Source organism: Vicugna pacos, chromosome 3 (assembly GCF_048564905.1).
Source record: "Vicugna pacos chromosome 3, VicPac4, whole genome shotgun sequence".
NCBI classification, from domain to species: domain Eukaryota; kingdom Metazoa; phylum Chordata; class Mammalia; order Artiodactyla; family Camelidae; genus Vicugna; species Vicugna pacos.
Genome location: NC_132989.1, coordinates 55179701 through 55196600, shown reverse-complemented (window position 1 = coordinate 55196600; position 16900 = coordinate 55179701). Strand labels below are relative to the sequence as shown.

The window sequence follows — 16900 nt, the reverse complement described above, 5'->3', positions numbered from 1 at the left end:
CACCTGCTCTGAGCAGACGTAGAGGGTACAGGGCTTGGCCAGGGAGAGTTAGGGCCTCTCGCCTGAGCGTTTTTATGCGCTGTACAAGATGCACAGCTGTAAGCAATGGCCTTACTGGTTTCTACACCTCAATTGCTTCTCTTCCTTTGGAAAAAAAAGCCTTTTACATCCTTCAGAGGATTGCTGAGACCTCCCCAAAGATCTTGAGTGTTTTGTGCCGGAGAGTGTCAGGCTGGGGTTATACAAGGCAGCTGAAGTTTCCTTCTTTCTTTATCTTCTGATCAGTGGGCTCAAACTGTCTATTCCAGTGTAGCCAGAAACAACACTATAAGCAGCCCAACCCGTACATCCCCCTAGAGTGAACCAATTCGTGGCCATTATTATCAACACTGAGGCGACTTTCCCTTCCAGTGGAACTGATTTCCCTGCGGTTCCCAAGGCCATCACAGTTTGGCAAGACAGCATGGTGGGTGAAACATAGGAGCTTCCAATTCATACAACTGTGTTCAAATCCCAGCTCTGCCACTTACTGACCCTGTAAGCTTGAACAAGCTACTTCATCACTCTGCATCTCACTCAGTTTCCTGTGGATGATAAAACTGAGTACCTACTTCCTAGGGTTATTCTGATTACTGAATGCGGTGATGCATTAAAGCACTTAGTACAGTGCCTTGTGTAAGATAACTGGGCAATAAATGCTGATTGCATTGATCACGTTGCATCTGTTATCATTACTATGGATTGAAAAGTTTTAAACCACAGAGTATCCTCAGGACAGGGGCAAATCACTTTTGGCTGGATCACAACCAGAAGTAACCTCGTATCCAGTTGATGAATGTTTTAAATCTGTTCGCATTCAGCCAGCATTCCAGACATTCTCCAGACCATAGGATGACCCACAGGAGCGCAGTACTGCAAGACAGCCCTAATCTAGACCTACACACCTGACTGAGCTGGCAGGCAGCATTTACTCTGATGTATCCATTCCTGAGAATGGGTGCTTGTCCATTTCCTCAGGGGGTATTAATTTGATGGAGATACTTGTTTCATTTGTATGTGTGCTCATAGAAGGGCTGGGTATTTGAAACAACTCCAGCATTTGCTAGGCAACAAAGAAAACAAGTTTGGGATGATGTGTTTATGGTCATGAATATACTAAATCCCTAGGCCATAGTTTTCCCATCCTAGCGTAGTGACATGTTCATTTTGACCCCCTCAGACCTGGAGGCAACACAGGAAATAGTCACACAATTAAATATTCTGCCTGGCCAAGTGTACCTCTGGAAATGGAGTAGTATTTTTGAAACCAGGCTGTTTCCCTCCAAGTTCCCTTCTCCAACTCACAGATACCATTTTTATTGAGTTAATTTTTTAGATAGAAATTTTAGGAGCCCAATTCTCTCCACAGCCAACAGCTTCAAATTCTTTACAAAGCCTGAAGAATCCTTTAATGTGTTATTCCTGTCTGGAATTTACCAAGACAGAGTGGTAAATTTAGAACTGATAGGAATTCAAACTCACAGGAATCAACTTTTATTTTTAAGAGTTATTACATTCTTGTAATATAGAAGTTTTCAGATTAATTTCCCTATCCTTTCTATATATGTCCTAATCTACTCCTGCCATTCAAAAATAGTCATCAGATTTTCCTTTGACCTGTCCCTTATTTCTTCCTTCAGCACGTCTTTCACCCATTAAGATCTGTTTCCTGTAGCATGTCCACTGGGCTGACCTGCTGAGCACACGATATTTCTTCACTATAGAGAAAAAGAAACCACAATTGGTCATCAGTGTGACTCACCCAGGCTTCTACCACCACACCCAAACGACACTATACTGTAGATGCTTTGGTTTGATTTAACCAAGGAAATAAAGCCATCAGGCAGAGCAAGATTTTATACATCACCATATGTCTGATGTCACTTCTCTCTAGTGTTCATTATAGTCTTGATCTTTCTTGCAGATCACTTTCCACTAAATAGTTAATGGTGACTTTTGTTTTTATTTTTTGCCTATGTTTCTGTTGTTTCAGGCTCAGGTTGTCACACATGAACAAGGTGTCCTTTCTCAGAGGCTCTTCAGTGGCCTGCGAGCTCATGGCAGATTGTTTTAGTCGAGAAAAGGTGTATCTTTGGTTATAATACTCAAGTCATTTTGGGCACTTACATAAACTTGTGTTTTTTTAACCCATACAAAATAGATCCCCTAGTTTCTGGAGGAGAGAGAGTTGAAAGCATGCACCAGGGACTATTTGGAGTGTCCCCCCAGCCCCATGCAGTTCCTCCTTCTCTGGGGTGGAATCACACAGCCCATCAGGGCTTCATCACTCCACCCTGTCCCTCCCAACCCACAGTCGATTGGACCGAGGGTAGACCTAACTTGCACTGACCTAAACGGATTTGCTTCCCTCATTAGGAGGTAGGGACTGGACAAGGAAATTAAGGAGACAGAGAGAAAATTTTCTGAGTGGCAGAAACTATGACCTAAAGTGTATATACCTGAGAGTTACTGTGGGAATGGACACCCAGCAAGCCAGCCTGCAGAGGAAGGACGGGGCAGGCCCGCAAGGGAAGCAGAGATGAACAAAGGGCACAGAGGAGGGCGAGCTTCCTTGTAGCCTCCCAGCTGTGAGTTCTAGTCCCAAGTGAGGCCCAGTTGCATTCCAACTCTTCAGTTCTGGGAGGCCCCTTATATCCGTGGCACGAATCTGCCTCCTTTTTGTTTTTGTACAGTTGGCTTTTTGGTAACTTAACAACAGGGGTCTTAACAAATTCAGGGCATAACTTTAAAATCCCTCCTCTCACTCCTGCACATCACACTCACAGTTCTCTTTCTGGGCTGCCATTCAAACTCCTCCCTCCGTGTTTGGTTCCCAGAGAAGTTGAAGAAAAGTTGTCCTAAACCTTCCCTTTGCCTGGATCCCTGCTTCCCCCAGCCTTACTCACCCTTCTCTGTAGGAAGTCAGCTGTCTCCTCACGGGGTAGTTTCACTGCTGGACCATGAGCCCCACTCCTTTCTTCTCTGCAGTTTTCCATGTTATTTTTCTGCCTTGAGAGTCTCATCCCCTGATTATATAAATCCTACGTATTCTTCAGGGCCCAGCATAAGCCCACCAGGAGGCCTGTCAATCACTCTGCCCCACATTTTGCTCTTCCTCTTCTGATCTGCCACATACATATTGACCCTGAAGAGCATTCAGGATCCTATGTTAGGTGAAGAATGCATTTATGACATAGCACGTACATTACGGAGCTATAAAGACAAAGCTGTGGATCAGTAAATTAACTGTGTGGTGAGGTTTGGGGGTAATTTTATTTCAGTTTTGTTTTCCTAGTTTATATTTTCTTAGTTATTTCTACATTAAACATATAATGTGCCCCAAAAAATGATAGAAGGAAAAGTCTAAGTTCCTTGATTTGGCTTTTCAGGACTTCCATAATTTGAATCCTTTCAAAGTTTAGAACAAACGTATGTGGTCTTGAATTGCTTTCCTCTCATTTATTCAGGATAGCTTCCACTTCCAAATGTATTACAGTACTTCCTTGTTTTTTCTTACTCTTCATCTTTCTATTCCCCTTATTCTGATACAAGTTAGTTTTTCGTTGATTAACTCATTCTTTTTTTTTTAAATTTTTTTACATTTTTATTGATTCATAATCATTTTACAGTGTTGTGTCAAATTCCAGTGTTCAGTACAATTTTTCAGTCATACATGGACATATACACACTCATTGTCACATTTTTTTCTCTGTGATTTATCATAACATTTTGTATATATTTCCCTGTGCTATACAGTGTAATCTTGTTTATCTGTTCTACAATTTTGAAATCCCAGTTTATCCCTTCCCACCCTCTACCCCGCCCCCCCCCCCCCCCCGGTAACCACAAGTCTGTATTCTCTGTCCATGAGTCCATTAACTCATTCTTGATCACATCTAAGTAAAGACACATAAAAACTTTTACTGTGTATAAGTGTGTGTGCACCGTCTGAGGCATGAGTAGTCAGCATTTCATTGTTGGAGTCCCAGTGACCATCATTTCTGTCACCAGCTGCTTTTGCGGGGGTAAGGGGATACTTGAAGTATCACGTTGTATATTTTGCAATGCATTATTTTAATACAGACAGGATGATTACATGTCCAAATAATGCATGTCAAGTGTAAATTTTAAAGTAAGTGAGTGGTATAGAACTCATTCCTTGAGTGGGTTTGGCCAAATGCTGTGTGTCAGGAGGCTCTATGACACCAGGCATTTAAGTGGAGGCATCTCAGAGGAGTCACCTAAACATACGTCCTCTTCTTTATGTGTGGCAGTGAGCTGATTGTATCTGTAGCTAAATGTATAATTACACACTGTGGATTACTCAGTTGACTTGTTGGCCTTATTTCCCTTCCCCAGGGTTTTAATTGAGCATGATTTAATGTTTTAGCTAAAGTGATAATAGATCAGTTATGTTTGCTTAAAAATATTCCCGTGACCCATTTGCTTTGATTAACAAAGAAAGCAAAGGCAAATATTACAAGCAGAGTTGGAAGAGACCTGAGGGTTATCTAGACCTTGCATGACTTGAATCTTGTTTCTTCACAGAAGCATCCCTGACAGTGTTCATCTGACCTCTGCCCCCTCTACAGGTGACTACTGTAGGTAGGATTCTCCCCTGGTGAAGGATGTGGGCTTTGGACTCAGTTAAATATAGGTCTGAAGCACAGCTCTGGTGCTTAGCTGTGAGCTCTTAGGGAATTTACTGAACCTCTCTGAGATTCAATATCTTTATTTGTAAAACAAGCCTATTAATCCATACCTTGTAGGGCTGTTATTTTTTAAAACATGTTACAGGTAACTTCTGACCAAACTGAACATGTGTCTTGCTCCTTTGTCTCCCCTGAAAGCCCACTGAAAGGAAAGTAAATGAGTTTAAAACAAACAGGAAAGTTGTAAACCCACAAGGATAAAGAGAATAGAACAGGAGACAGTTGCAGACATGAGAAACCAACACATTCTTGGGAAATGGACAGTGAGAGTGGAGTAGTGGAAACTGACTTACAGAATAGAGGAAGCGCCGACCTGACCACCTGCAGAGAAGCTACTGATAGAAATGAGCCAGGCTGAATGCCAGGTTGAAGTTCAGGATACGGAGATGGAACGTGAGCTGAATGGAGGGAGATGGGTGAGCATCTATAGATTACAGGCCCTTTCTTCCATCCCACACAGCAAGGTAACTACCCCTTTAAAACCTCAAATGAGATGGGAGACTCACAAAGGAAAGGACCAGGGAGAGAAGAAGAAAATTAGAGGGCTAACTCAGGATATGCAATACAGGGGAGGATATAATCAAATAATGACATTTTTAAAAACCCAGAAGAACTGACCAGTAGTAATTTACACATATACACACAAGAGAATCAGGTAGATTAAAAGTCGGTAGACAAATAGGTACATGGAAAGTATATCTTAGGCTGATGAGTAGAGAAAGTGGAGGAGAGAACTCTGCAAATTACACAAAGTAACTCTGCAAAGAGTTTTTGAGGAGGAAGCATGTTGGAAGAGAATTGTCTGATTATTAATAGCGAATGTCAAATTCCAAGTCGCAATTTATGATTTCTAGATGCAAAGAAAAAATACTAATATATTTACTTCAAGAAGCAGTATATTACAATAGGATAGGCCATAATGCAGTAACCAACAAATCTGAAATTTCAGTGGCTGAGCAAATAGAAGAATATTTCTTTCTTACACAGAGTTCACTGCAGGTTCAGCAGCTCCCCAAGGCAGATTGCTTTCAAGTGATCCATGGTATTTTCGACTTACAACCTCATCATTTCAACCTGAGGCCTACGTACAGCAGGGGAATGGAGAATGTGCGGAAAATTCATAATCACCCTTTTATGCTGAAACCTGGAGTAACACATCACTGTACTTCCAGCCAAGTAGCCAGAACTACTCACAAGGCCCATATAATTACAAGAGAGTCTGGGAAATGAGGGGGCGCACATGGCTATTTGATGAGTATTAAATGTCTCCACTACAGGACGAAAGTGTGGATATAACGCCTGGCTCTGCCACGTACTGTGTAATTTATGTAACCTCTCTGTAACTCAGTTTCTTCTACTGTAAGATATAGACAGTAATAACATCTAATTATAATTCATAATTAAAGATATTCAAGTAGAGCATCTAGAACAGGGTCTGTCACAGAGAGAGTTCTCCGTGACTGCTCTTGTAGCTCCGACACTATTGTCTAACTCGCTGTGTCACCAAGTTCGGCTAATCTTCACCACCTCTGATAACTTGAAGTTTAGGTGCAGTGCTGGAGAAACACGTTACATATGCATAGCATTTTACAGCTTGAATACCCAGAATAAGTCTGTGAAGCATGCATGATGAACATAATTCCTATTTAATTGATTAAGAAAGAGTTCAGAAACTGCTCAGTTAGGTCAAGGTCCCATCACTGGTTCTGGGAAGAAAACTAGAACCCAGTTTTCAAGGCTCTTTGAGCAGACTTGCCCACTGGCCCCAGACTGACTTACCAAGGTGGCTTTATCTGGGCCACAGAGCCAATCGGTGAAGCAAAAAGAGACAGAAATCTGGCCCCTTGACTTCAGATATTTATGAAAAGGTGGCTCGTGAGAGAGCCTGCATTCCCTATCCCAGGCACCAGTGGCTTTTCACAGGGAAGAACTTTAACCACGCCTATGAAACTAATTTCTGAATGCAAGACAGCCACTAGGGTCAGGAAACTGAGTAACAGAAACACAGTAACGCACTGTTCTTGTCAGATACCAGGGATTCAGTGGGAGTCTGTGGCTCATGGATGTGGGGGGAAAAAAGCTTTTAAAAATATGCCAAGCAGCAAGATACTGAACCTTCTATCAGCCTAAATCCTTTTAGCAATTGTATAATATTAAATTATATAAAATTGCCATCTCTGTAGGTCAAATGTTTTGAATATATGTGATTTTAGATGGTTGAACGTGATAATTGGAGTAGAGAGTTTCCTTCCCCTCTAATTGCCTGTAGTCCTACAGCAGAGTCATCCAGGAGAGAGCTACAGACACCTCCTGCAACAGAAATGTGAATTGTGCACCTACCATGTGCTGACACTCTTCTAGGCCCTGGGGAGAGTTCAGTGAGTAGACAGATGAAGTTACTGCTCTATTAGTCAGACTTGGTTTAACGGTGAGTGTGAGTCCAAGAGTCAGGGCTTCAGAGTCATTCCAACCTGTGATGCTTCCTGGCTCTGTGTGACCATGAACAAGTGTCTATAGATATATATATATGTATACACACACACACACACACACGTCCTTTCCCAGGTTCATAGTGCATAGATACTGAATAAATAGTAAGTTATAACTATTACATTTATTAGCATTTGTTAAAGGAACCCTTTCTTAAAAGATTTTGTCATTTAAAGAAAAAAGATATACAAAAATAGTAATTTGGTGCTGAAACTTCAACACAGAGAGAAATGAACAGGTTCATGAGGGCAGGAGTGTGACCATGACACTGCAGAGCACACAGGTGTTGCTGGGTGGCCCTGTTCTGACAGGGTTAGACAGCACAGACCAACAAGGAAGTGAGCTTCAGACAAGTTGTGAAAGCAAATGTTGAAAGAGCAGAAGAGGGAACAACTTGAGTAAGAAGATCCGAAGCCTCATGGGAAATTTAACCTAAAAGGTAGATTCATCCACACGGAGAGACATCCCATTATAGCCTTTCTTCCTAGGAATGTTGTGGAAACACAACCCAAATTGGAAAGGTAGTTACTCTTTCTAGACTGAATGCCTAAATCAGAGTTGAAATTCACAAGGGGTGTTTGCTAGTACAGGAAGAAACTGGAGAAAGTCTGAGTCATTTTGAGCTGGGGTCTCCATACTTGCGTCTGAGCATTCCCCATTCTAGTGCATGAGTCTAAGGCTGTCATAACAGCAGTGAGGGGCTGGCTTAAGACAACAGGAATTATTCCATCATAGTTGTGGAGGCTGAAAGTCCAAAAGTGGCGTGCCATCGGGGCCACACTCCTCCAGGTGCTGGGGCAGTGCTGTTTCAGTCCTCTTTGAAGCTTCTGGTAGTTCCTTGGCTCATGGCAATACAACTCCAGTCTACACATGGTATTCTCCCTGTATGTGCCTCTACACCCCAATTTCTCCTTTTCATGACACACATCATTACTGGATTATGGCCCACCCTAATGACCTCATTTTAACTTGATTACTTCTGTAAATAGATACCTGTCTCCAAAAAAGGTCACATTCTGTGGTACCAGATGAAGACTCCAACATGCCTTTTTTGGAGGAACAATTAAACTCATTACACAGAAAAATGAAACTGAACTAATCATAAAAAGTGACATTGTCTAGAATAGTACAAAATGATTCCTCTTGGAAAATAATGCAAAATTCATATAAGTTAAAGTCCCATTAAAGCAAAATAGTTTTACAAAGCAGTGAAGCTTCTTTATAAGAAAGCTGTCTTCACCACAGAGCTGTACTCCGTCAATTTGAATAAATCACCCTCAAAGTGTGATCTTCTGTAACCAATACCTTTAGCATATGAACTGGATCTAAATAACAAACACAATATAATGAAACTGAAAGGGTACTTTTGACCCTGTATACAGAGAAGTGGGCTGTGAGAGTAATTTTTCCTTCAGAGTTCTCTCTATGTGACTAGGCTACAACACACCACCCAACCCCTTCTCCACAGAACCCCTTCACAAACATGACAGTTGTCCCCAGCAGAAAAGCCAAGCCACTCATAGAAACAAAAATAATCCAGATCTCAAAATTCTTCCAGGAGAAGATGGCAGGACAGGGGATGTATCTGTATCATAAGTTTCCATTTGCTAGTTCACAGCAGAGAGGTTGGGCCCCAGCTAGGCCTCCCCTTCACCCCCATCTCTCTGGTAAGTAATTTCTAGAAGTACAAGTTATGTCAACAACACAAAGTTGGAAATTCTAGGAATTCTAAATGATAAAGTTTAACCTATAAGTTGTACATGTACTAGATATATAGTATTTGTTTCCTAGTTATGTAGAATTACAACTGACATAAATACTGTATATTATTTTAAAATAGTAAGTTAAATACTTAAAAAAGGACATGAAAGGTAAGTCTTCTTCCCACTTCACATCCCTAGTCTCCCAGTTTCCTCCCCTGAGGCCATCTCTGTTTGTAGTTTTTTTAGGTATCATTCCAGAAATAGCCAATACAAGCAGTATATATGTACTTACATAGAAGAATTTATAAAATATAAATCCTTTTTTTTTACTTTTCCAAAATACTAGCATACTATATACACCATTCCTCTTACTGCTTTTCTCAGTTAACAATATATTTTGCAAGACAGTCCACATCAGTTCCTAGAAATCTTTTAAATGGCTGCTTAATATCGTATGTGATTGATTCATACTACATTTAACTGTTCCCTACTGGTGGCCATTTAGCTAGTTTTTAGCTTTTCACTATTATAAATAGTGTTGAATATTTTTATATGTATCTTTGTGCATGTACATATGCAGGTATATTTGTTAGAGAAGTTCCCCAAAGTGGAATCACTGGTAAAAAAGATACATGCAATTGTAACATTTTCAATAGATATTTGCCAAATTGCCAACTAAAGTTGATGCATCAATTTATATTCTAATCAGCAATGTGGGATAGTACCTACTTCCCTACAATATTGCCGGTGGTATGTATTATTAATTTTTTTGTCTTTCCCAGTATAATTGGATAAAAATGGTTTCTGATTGTGTTTTTAATATGTATTTATCTTATTTTGAATCAGGTTGGACCATCTCGTCATATGTTAAGAAGTCATTTATAATTCCTTTCCTGTGAATTATAAATTATAAATCTTCTGCAGTGTTTCTGTTGGTTAGTTTTACTATTGGTTTGTAGCCATTTTTATGTTGTCTTTATTTAGACATTTATTTTCTATGAAATTTTAAAAATTTTAATGTAGTCAGATTTATTAATCTTTTCCTTTAAGGCTTTTAGGTTTTGTGACATATTTTAAAGAGAGCTTTCCAGTCTAAGAGTATAAAAAATACTCTCCTATATTGTCCTCTGGCACTAGTAGACTTTGAAATGCATTTACAGTGTCTCTCCTCACTCAATGACGTCTTAAAATAAAAAGATAATTATTTTTAAAAAATTATACAAACTCATACGTCACCGCTTGGAAAGCAGCAGTCACACTGTCTTATGTATATAATGTAGAATACCTATATTTTCAAAGCACTAGAATTTTTTAAATATGAAGTTTAGTGTTAGAAGTTAAAGAAAAAGAGAATCCCAGTCAATTGTAACAATCTTTGAAAGTCTTACAAGTGGATAGTACATTTAAAAAAAAAAGCAAATAATTTTCACATTTAAAAATAATTTGAGTATGGGCTGGATTTGATGACTTGCTCCCAGAGAATAGAGTATAGAAAGGAGGAGATTGTAACAAGTGATCACAGTTAACATGCCCAGTGATAAAACACATGGATAAAATGTACCCCCAATACAACATGATGATAAGACACTTACCACTGTAGCGTTCTTCCCAGAGCCCCAGCTTAATGATGAGAAAAACATCAGATAATCTCAAATTGAGGCACATTATGCAAAATATCTGACCAGTACTCCTCAAAACTGTCAAGTCATGAAAAACAAGGCAGGCCCGGAAAACTGTCACAGACCACAGGGGAGTCTAAGAAGATGTGACTATAGTGCAATATCCTGGATTAGAACCTCAAATAGGAAAAGCATATAAATGAAATAACTGGTAAAATCTGGATAAAGTCTGGAGTTTGGTTAATAGTAACATGTCAGTGTTGGTTTCTTAGTTTTGATGAATATATCATGGTAACATAAGATGATAATATTAGGGAAATTGAAACTGGGAACTCTCTGTCCTGTCTTTGTAACTTTTCTGTAAATCTAATATATCCAAAATCAAATTTTATTAGAAAAATAATTTTCTATTTAACAAGACTTTTCTGAGAATAAACACCCCTCAAGTATTTGAAATAATTTTTTAGTTGCAATAACCATTTTAAAGGTTTAAAGATAATTTTCCAGCAGCACATTCATTGCTTGAGTTGATCAGCATGCAATGTGAACCTGCCAAGTAACAAAACTGCTCCTGTTGTAAGTATCTTTCCAAAAACCTTGCAGGAGCAGCAAATTTAAGTGGTGAACAGAAGTTTAAGTGAAACACATCACTACAGAAGGATCTTGAAGTGTTCTTTTTAAATTGATAGACAGTCATCATGTTGAAGACAGATTTGTAAGGAAGGATTTTTTTAATAACAGCTTAATTAAAAAATAATTCACGTACTATATACATTTTAACCGTTTTAACTATGCCATTCAGTGGTTTTTAGTATATTCACAGAGATATAAATCACCAGTCAATTCTAGAATACTTATCACCTCAAAAAGAAACCCCAAACCCTTTAGTTATCACCCTCCTGTCCTCACAACCTCCTCACCCCACCAGCCGTAAACAACTACTCGTCTCCTTTCTGTCTCTGTGGATTTGCCTATTCTGAACCTTTCATATAAATGGAATCATATAATATATGACCTTTTGTGACTGGCTGGATTATTATTTTTATAATCTCCAGAGACCACTCTGAAGAACATATAATTGAGCACCTTAGAAAATTTCACTTTTATCATTGCAGATATTAAATCATTCATTTTGAAACAGAATCTCAATCCTCACCCCTAAGACATCACGCATCCCATCCACCTTCCACTCCCCAGTCCATTACGAATGTTTGTATGCTGCAAAGAATAACCATAGAGTAGTGGGTGGGAGCCCAGACCAGAGAGCTAGACCACCAGATTCAAATACTAATACTGTCACTTAGCGGCAGCACAACCCAGGGCAAACTATTCAGCCTCTCTGGGCCTTAGTTTCCTCACCTGTAACTTGGTGGAAATAAGCAAATATATGCAAAGCCCTTAAAACAGTTCTGTACAGTAAGTACTATATGTGTTTGATTTATTTGCTGTCCTTATCAACTGTGAGAGCCATTCAGTACAAACAATACTGTGGAGTGTTTGGATGCTTCTCCTCCTGACCTCCTGATCTGTCATCAGAGACCTTTTCAATGAGTCTTTTCAAATTACCTAGTCTACTCCATTTATCTTTTGAAGAGGTTTATCCTGAAAAGACCCAGTAATGTGTTCTTATTCATTCCACAACTATTATTGAGGACATATGTGCCTGGCAGAGTCTCAAGTTCTGTGAATAAGATGGAAGTGATCCTTTTCAATATGGGAGTCTAGTGGAGAACATAGATAAACAGTTATGACAGGAATCAAAGAACATTAATATTCACAACAATTCCACCTCCATTGGACCCTTTAGGAGGAACTGTATCATTGCAGAAGGAAACGAGAAAAGACAAGATAACATCTGTTTGATTTTTGGAGCATTTATAGAAGTTTCTGAGCATGGGAGGAGATAGTGGGAGTAAGGTAAAGAGAGAAGCAATTTTTAAGCTGTTTTGCTAAGTCTTCAGATTGTGTGCCCAGCCAGGCACTTTTCAATAGCGATAAAGGGAATGTGGTAAACGTTAAAATGCATTTAATTACTTTTGGAACACTGGACCACTGTTTCTTTAATATAAGCCACATTTAGGACTGAGCCATGAGGATCATGGGCTTTATATAGGCTATGGACAGTTACAATATACTGTGGTGCTGGGGAAGGTTCGAGAAAGCTCTGGGAATGGGAAGGGAGGAGTATTTCAGGGGAAGGGAAATGAACAAAGACAGGAGCTGGGAAGAGCCAGTTATGGTCCAGGATCTGAATGCAGGAGGGCATGGCTGGAACACAGCGGCATGAAGGCACAAGGCTGCAGATGGGGCTGCCCAGAACAGATCCTGAAGGCCCTGGGAGGCCGCATTAAGGAATCAGAGCTCCATCCTGTAGGCCCTGAGGAGCCGTCAAGGACTGTAAGCAATGAAGAGGGATGACTCACACAGTGCTACTTAGTTGTTGGCCCCGCTGAGCAGACATGCTAATTCTTCGACTTGAGCTCTTTTCATGAAGCCCTATCCCCAGGATGGAAAGTTGCAAACCTTAGGGAAATTAGCAAGGAGAGCAGAAAATGATGAAGGCTCTTACTGCTTCCTAGCAAGCAGGGGGTGCCTTATACCTACCTCCTCTCCGGCTGCCAGACCTAGACAGCGATCTTTGTTTGTTTGTTTTAATACCACTAGACAAAACTAGAAAATCAGTAGTTTATTTTCTCTTTATTTCTACCCATTCTCAGCAGTAACAGTGTAAAATTGTTGTTTCTGTATATCTAGTGGTATTAACAGCATGGCTGCTCTGTGAAACCAAGTGTTCTTCAGTGACCCATGTTGAAGGCAAACATTGTAAAAGGGAGAGAAGCATAACTCAATGGGTAATGTTTTCAAACCTAATGTTCTGTTGTATAGCCAGCTGACAGCACGCTATTGCAATGTGTATTCCTGACTCTGTTCTATTTGCAAAGTCGTGTGGTATTCTAGAGCCTTGAGTGTCACGGATGTGATAAACTACCTGAATCCCCTTCAGGAATAAAAGAGCCCTCCCCCAGACACTGCCTTTCCTTAAAGCCATGCTCCCTTACCCCTCAACTGTATCCAAGGACTGGTTGACACAGGCTGATAAAGGCTCAGCCCTGTCTTGACAACCCTACACCTCGCTAAAAGGCATCACATCTTCACCATTCCCTGCAGGATTATGTAAGGCTTCTATTGAGTTTGCATCCCAGCTAATGTCTCCCTTTTCCCATCTTTCCTGCCTTCACAGGTGTGGATCCCAGGAGCACTCCCTGGAAAGGAGCCCTGGAAAGGAGTTTGGACTCAGCTCTCGTGTCCCACAGAGACAAGAAGCAGGAACTTGTGTCATGCTGAAGAACAAGACCTAAAGGCATTATGAGGTGTTTTTTCACTATCTGGAAAGACATAAAGAATGAGAAGTAAAACCCAAGGGCCTGCCTGTAGGTATGTGTATGACTCAAGTTCTGGTTTGGTAGCAGTGAAAACTCTATCTGCTCTTTACTCTTTCCTGTCTTCTTCCCCTGTCCCTCCAACCCTGCAGCCCCATTCTTTCTCCCACCCCCAACCCATCTGCCATCCATACAGAAGCCCAGTGTAAGCTGAGAAGCAAGATGTCTTGGTCCATTCAGGAAACTATAACAAAATACCACAGACTGGAGAGCTTAGACACCTCAGAAATGTCTTTCTCATAGTTCCAGAGACTAGAAGTCTGAGATCAGGGTGCCCACATGGTTGGGTGAGGGCTTCTTCCAAGTCACAGAAGTCTTGTCCTCATAAGGTAGAAGAGGCAAGGGAGCTCTCTCGGGGATCTTTTGGCAAGGGCATTAATCCCATTTATGAGGGCCTCCAAAGGTCCCACCTACCAATGCCACCAACTTGGGCATTAGCATCCCGTGTGGGGATCTGGGGAACACAAACATTTCAGACCAGAGCACATGACAAGTCTCCTGTGGTCAAAATATTGCCTCCTACTGGCCAGCACACCTTCATCTTCCTGGGCACGGAGCTTCACCACTGAAGCCACCCTTCTGGATAATTCAACAGAAGCATGGGGCTCCTACTCAGATACAGGCGTGTTAAAAAGAAAAGGAGACTCTGAAAATCTTTGCGTATTTTGCTAATTAGTTTTTGCCTGTTTATGAGGGTTTCTTTTTTTTCTGGTTTACCACTATGTAGTGTAGCAAACTTGACTGAAAATCTTGAGATGGCGGATAGGACAAGTAAGTTTCAGTGGAATTGGAGGGCTCTTGGATGTCAGACAGAAGGTCCAGGGGGAAACTTCCCTTCCAGGGGTATGAGGTAGTGTAGCAAGAAATACCATCCAAAGTGAAGGGACTGTCCAAACTGTGGGTACCTCAGAAACATGCTCTGTCTCCTTCTCGATTTTACCCACTGGCTAGGTTTCTAAAAACCTCCCAGCTGTCAGGTCAAATGGACAATCCATGTGTTGTCTGACCCATACTTCGAGTGACCTTCTATACTGTGCAGCAGTCTTCCTTTCAGAAGGCCCACCTCCCTTGCCCGTTTCCCTACCAGCTGCCTTTGGCCCCGCTGCCACCCCTTCTCAGGCTGCACTGGCTTCTCTGGATGCCATCCTGCCTTTCTTTTTCTCATGTACACGTTTCTGGTTGAGAAGTGATGAATTCCCATACAGCTACAGTGGTAATCAGGGTGAAGAGAAGATACAACGTGGAGATTTTTCAGAGGAGGTTTCAAGTTAATCAGTCGTGGGAGGAGGAAGCAGACCCTGAACTCCTCCCCTCCCCCAGCCTTCACACCCCCTCAGTGGGAATAAGAATCTCCTCCAGGGATCCAACAGTGTTCTTGGAACACCTCTGCAGGCCCCTGTCCTTATCCCACAGTCATGTTGTGGATTTATTTCCTCCTGGACTGTGAGGGCCTTGAGTGTAGGAGGTCCCTGTTACCTCCACAGAGCCTAACACACAGCCAGCATCCTGCTACTGAGTAAATGAAGGAATAAAATACAGGCATGACTTCTTATATTGCACTTCACTTTACTGCACTTTGCAGATATTGTTGTGTTTTGTGTGTGGTTTTGTTTTTTTTTTTAACATATTGAAGATTTGTGGCAACCTGCATCAAGCAAGTCTTTTTCTAGCAGCATTTGCTCACTTCATATCTCCATGTCACATTTTGGTAATTCATGCAATATTTGAAACTTTTTCTTTATTATTACATGTTATGGTGATCTGTGATCAGTGATCTTTGATGTTATCATTGTTAATTGCTTTATATTTTTGAATTTAGGTATGTAAAAGGTACATCATTTTTTAAAACATAATGCTATTGCGCATTTAAGACTACAGTATATTGTAAACAACTTTTATGTGTACCGGGAAACCAAAAAATTCATTTAAATAAAAATGTAGCAAAAGTTGCCATATAGTTTTAAAACGAGCCTCCGTAAGATACTCCAATGCTGGTCGTGGTATCAGAGTTCCAAATTTCTTACTGAAAACATCACCCTCTTCTTCAACTTCTTGGAAATTGTTCTCTATTCATATCAATGTGCTGTTTAGCCTAAAATTGTTCTACTTACATGAATTCTGACTCTTGAGCAAACCTTGAAAGCTAAGGTCATTGTCTTACAGATTTTGGTGTCAACTATATCATGAGCGCAGTGTGGCTGCTTAAGACAAAATAAGTTAAGCAACGGATTGATTACTCCTGAACTTGGACCAGCAGCTCCAGCCAGGTAAGTAGGCTCCTTTTTATTTCCTGATCTGCCCTGACCTTTTCTTCTGCTGTCCACATCCCACCAGCCACCAGCTCGCTCAAGACTCCATTCTCTTCCTATAATCACCAAAATTCACAGATCCGCAAATTCCCAAAGCACATTTGTACTTATTCACACATTGTATGTCTTTCATTGTCACCCAAATGATCATGTGTTACAAATGCCATTTGACTTTAGCTAAACTCATAGTCCCTGGAAAGCAGGGAATATGTATTTTAACCTTTATATCACTCCCTCTACAACCTTTTGCTGTGCTTTATGTGAAAACCTTTCAAAATGGAAAACTAACTGGTTTAAGTTCAATTTTAAATACTCTGTTAGAAAATACCTCAAATTTTAATAGGGATTATTTTTCCAGAGTTAGTTGGAATAATGTACTCATGAACCTAGATCCTCCAGGATCCTGAGAAAGGAGATGGTTCCAGTTCCTGGGTCTGGAGGTAGGGCTGGCTATTACCTCACCACTATAGTTTTGTGTTTGCTTAAATTACTGTAGATGTTTGGTCACAATCATAAAAGCATTTTTCAGGCTTATGACATGTTTTCCCCAATTACGAATGTAACTGATGCTACTAATCATTTTTTCTT

The 16900-nt window shown here is 40.6% G+C and overlaps 1 long non-coding RNA gene across 2 annotated transcripts in view; it reads left to right on the top strand.

Annotated features, from left to right (window-relative positions):
* Positions 1–16270, top strand: part of LOC140695622 (uncharacterized) — a 233488-nt gene extending 217218 nt beyond the window's left edge. For both annotated transcript variants that reach the window (XR_012071315.1, XR_012071314.1), the window contains exons 3-4: positions 13805–13998; positions 16167–16270. This is a non-coding gene — a long non-coding RNA (uncharacterized lncRNA). The remainder of the gene's footprint in view (positions 1–13804; positions 13999–16166) is intronic.
* Positions 16271–16900: the final 630 nt, after the last annotated feature.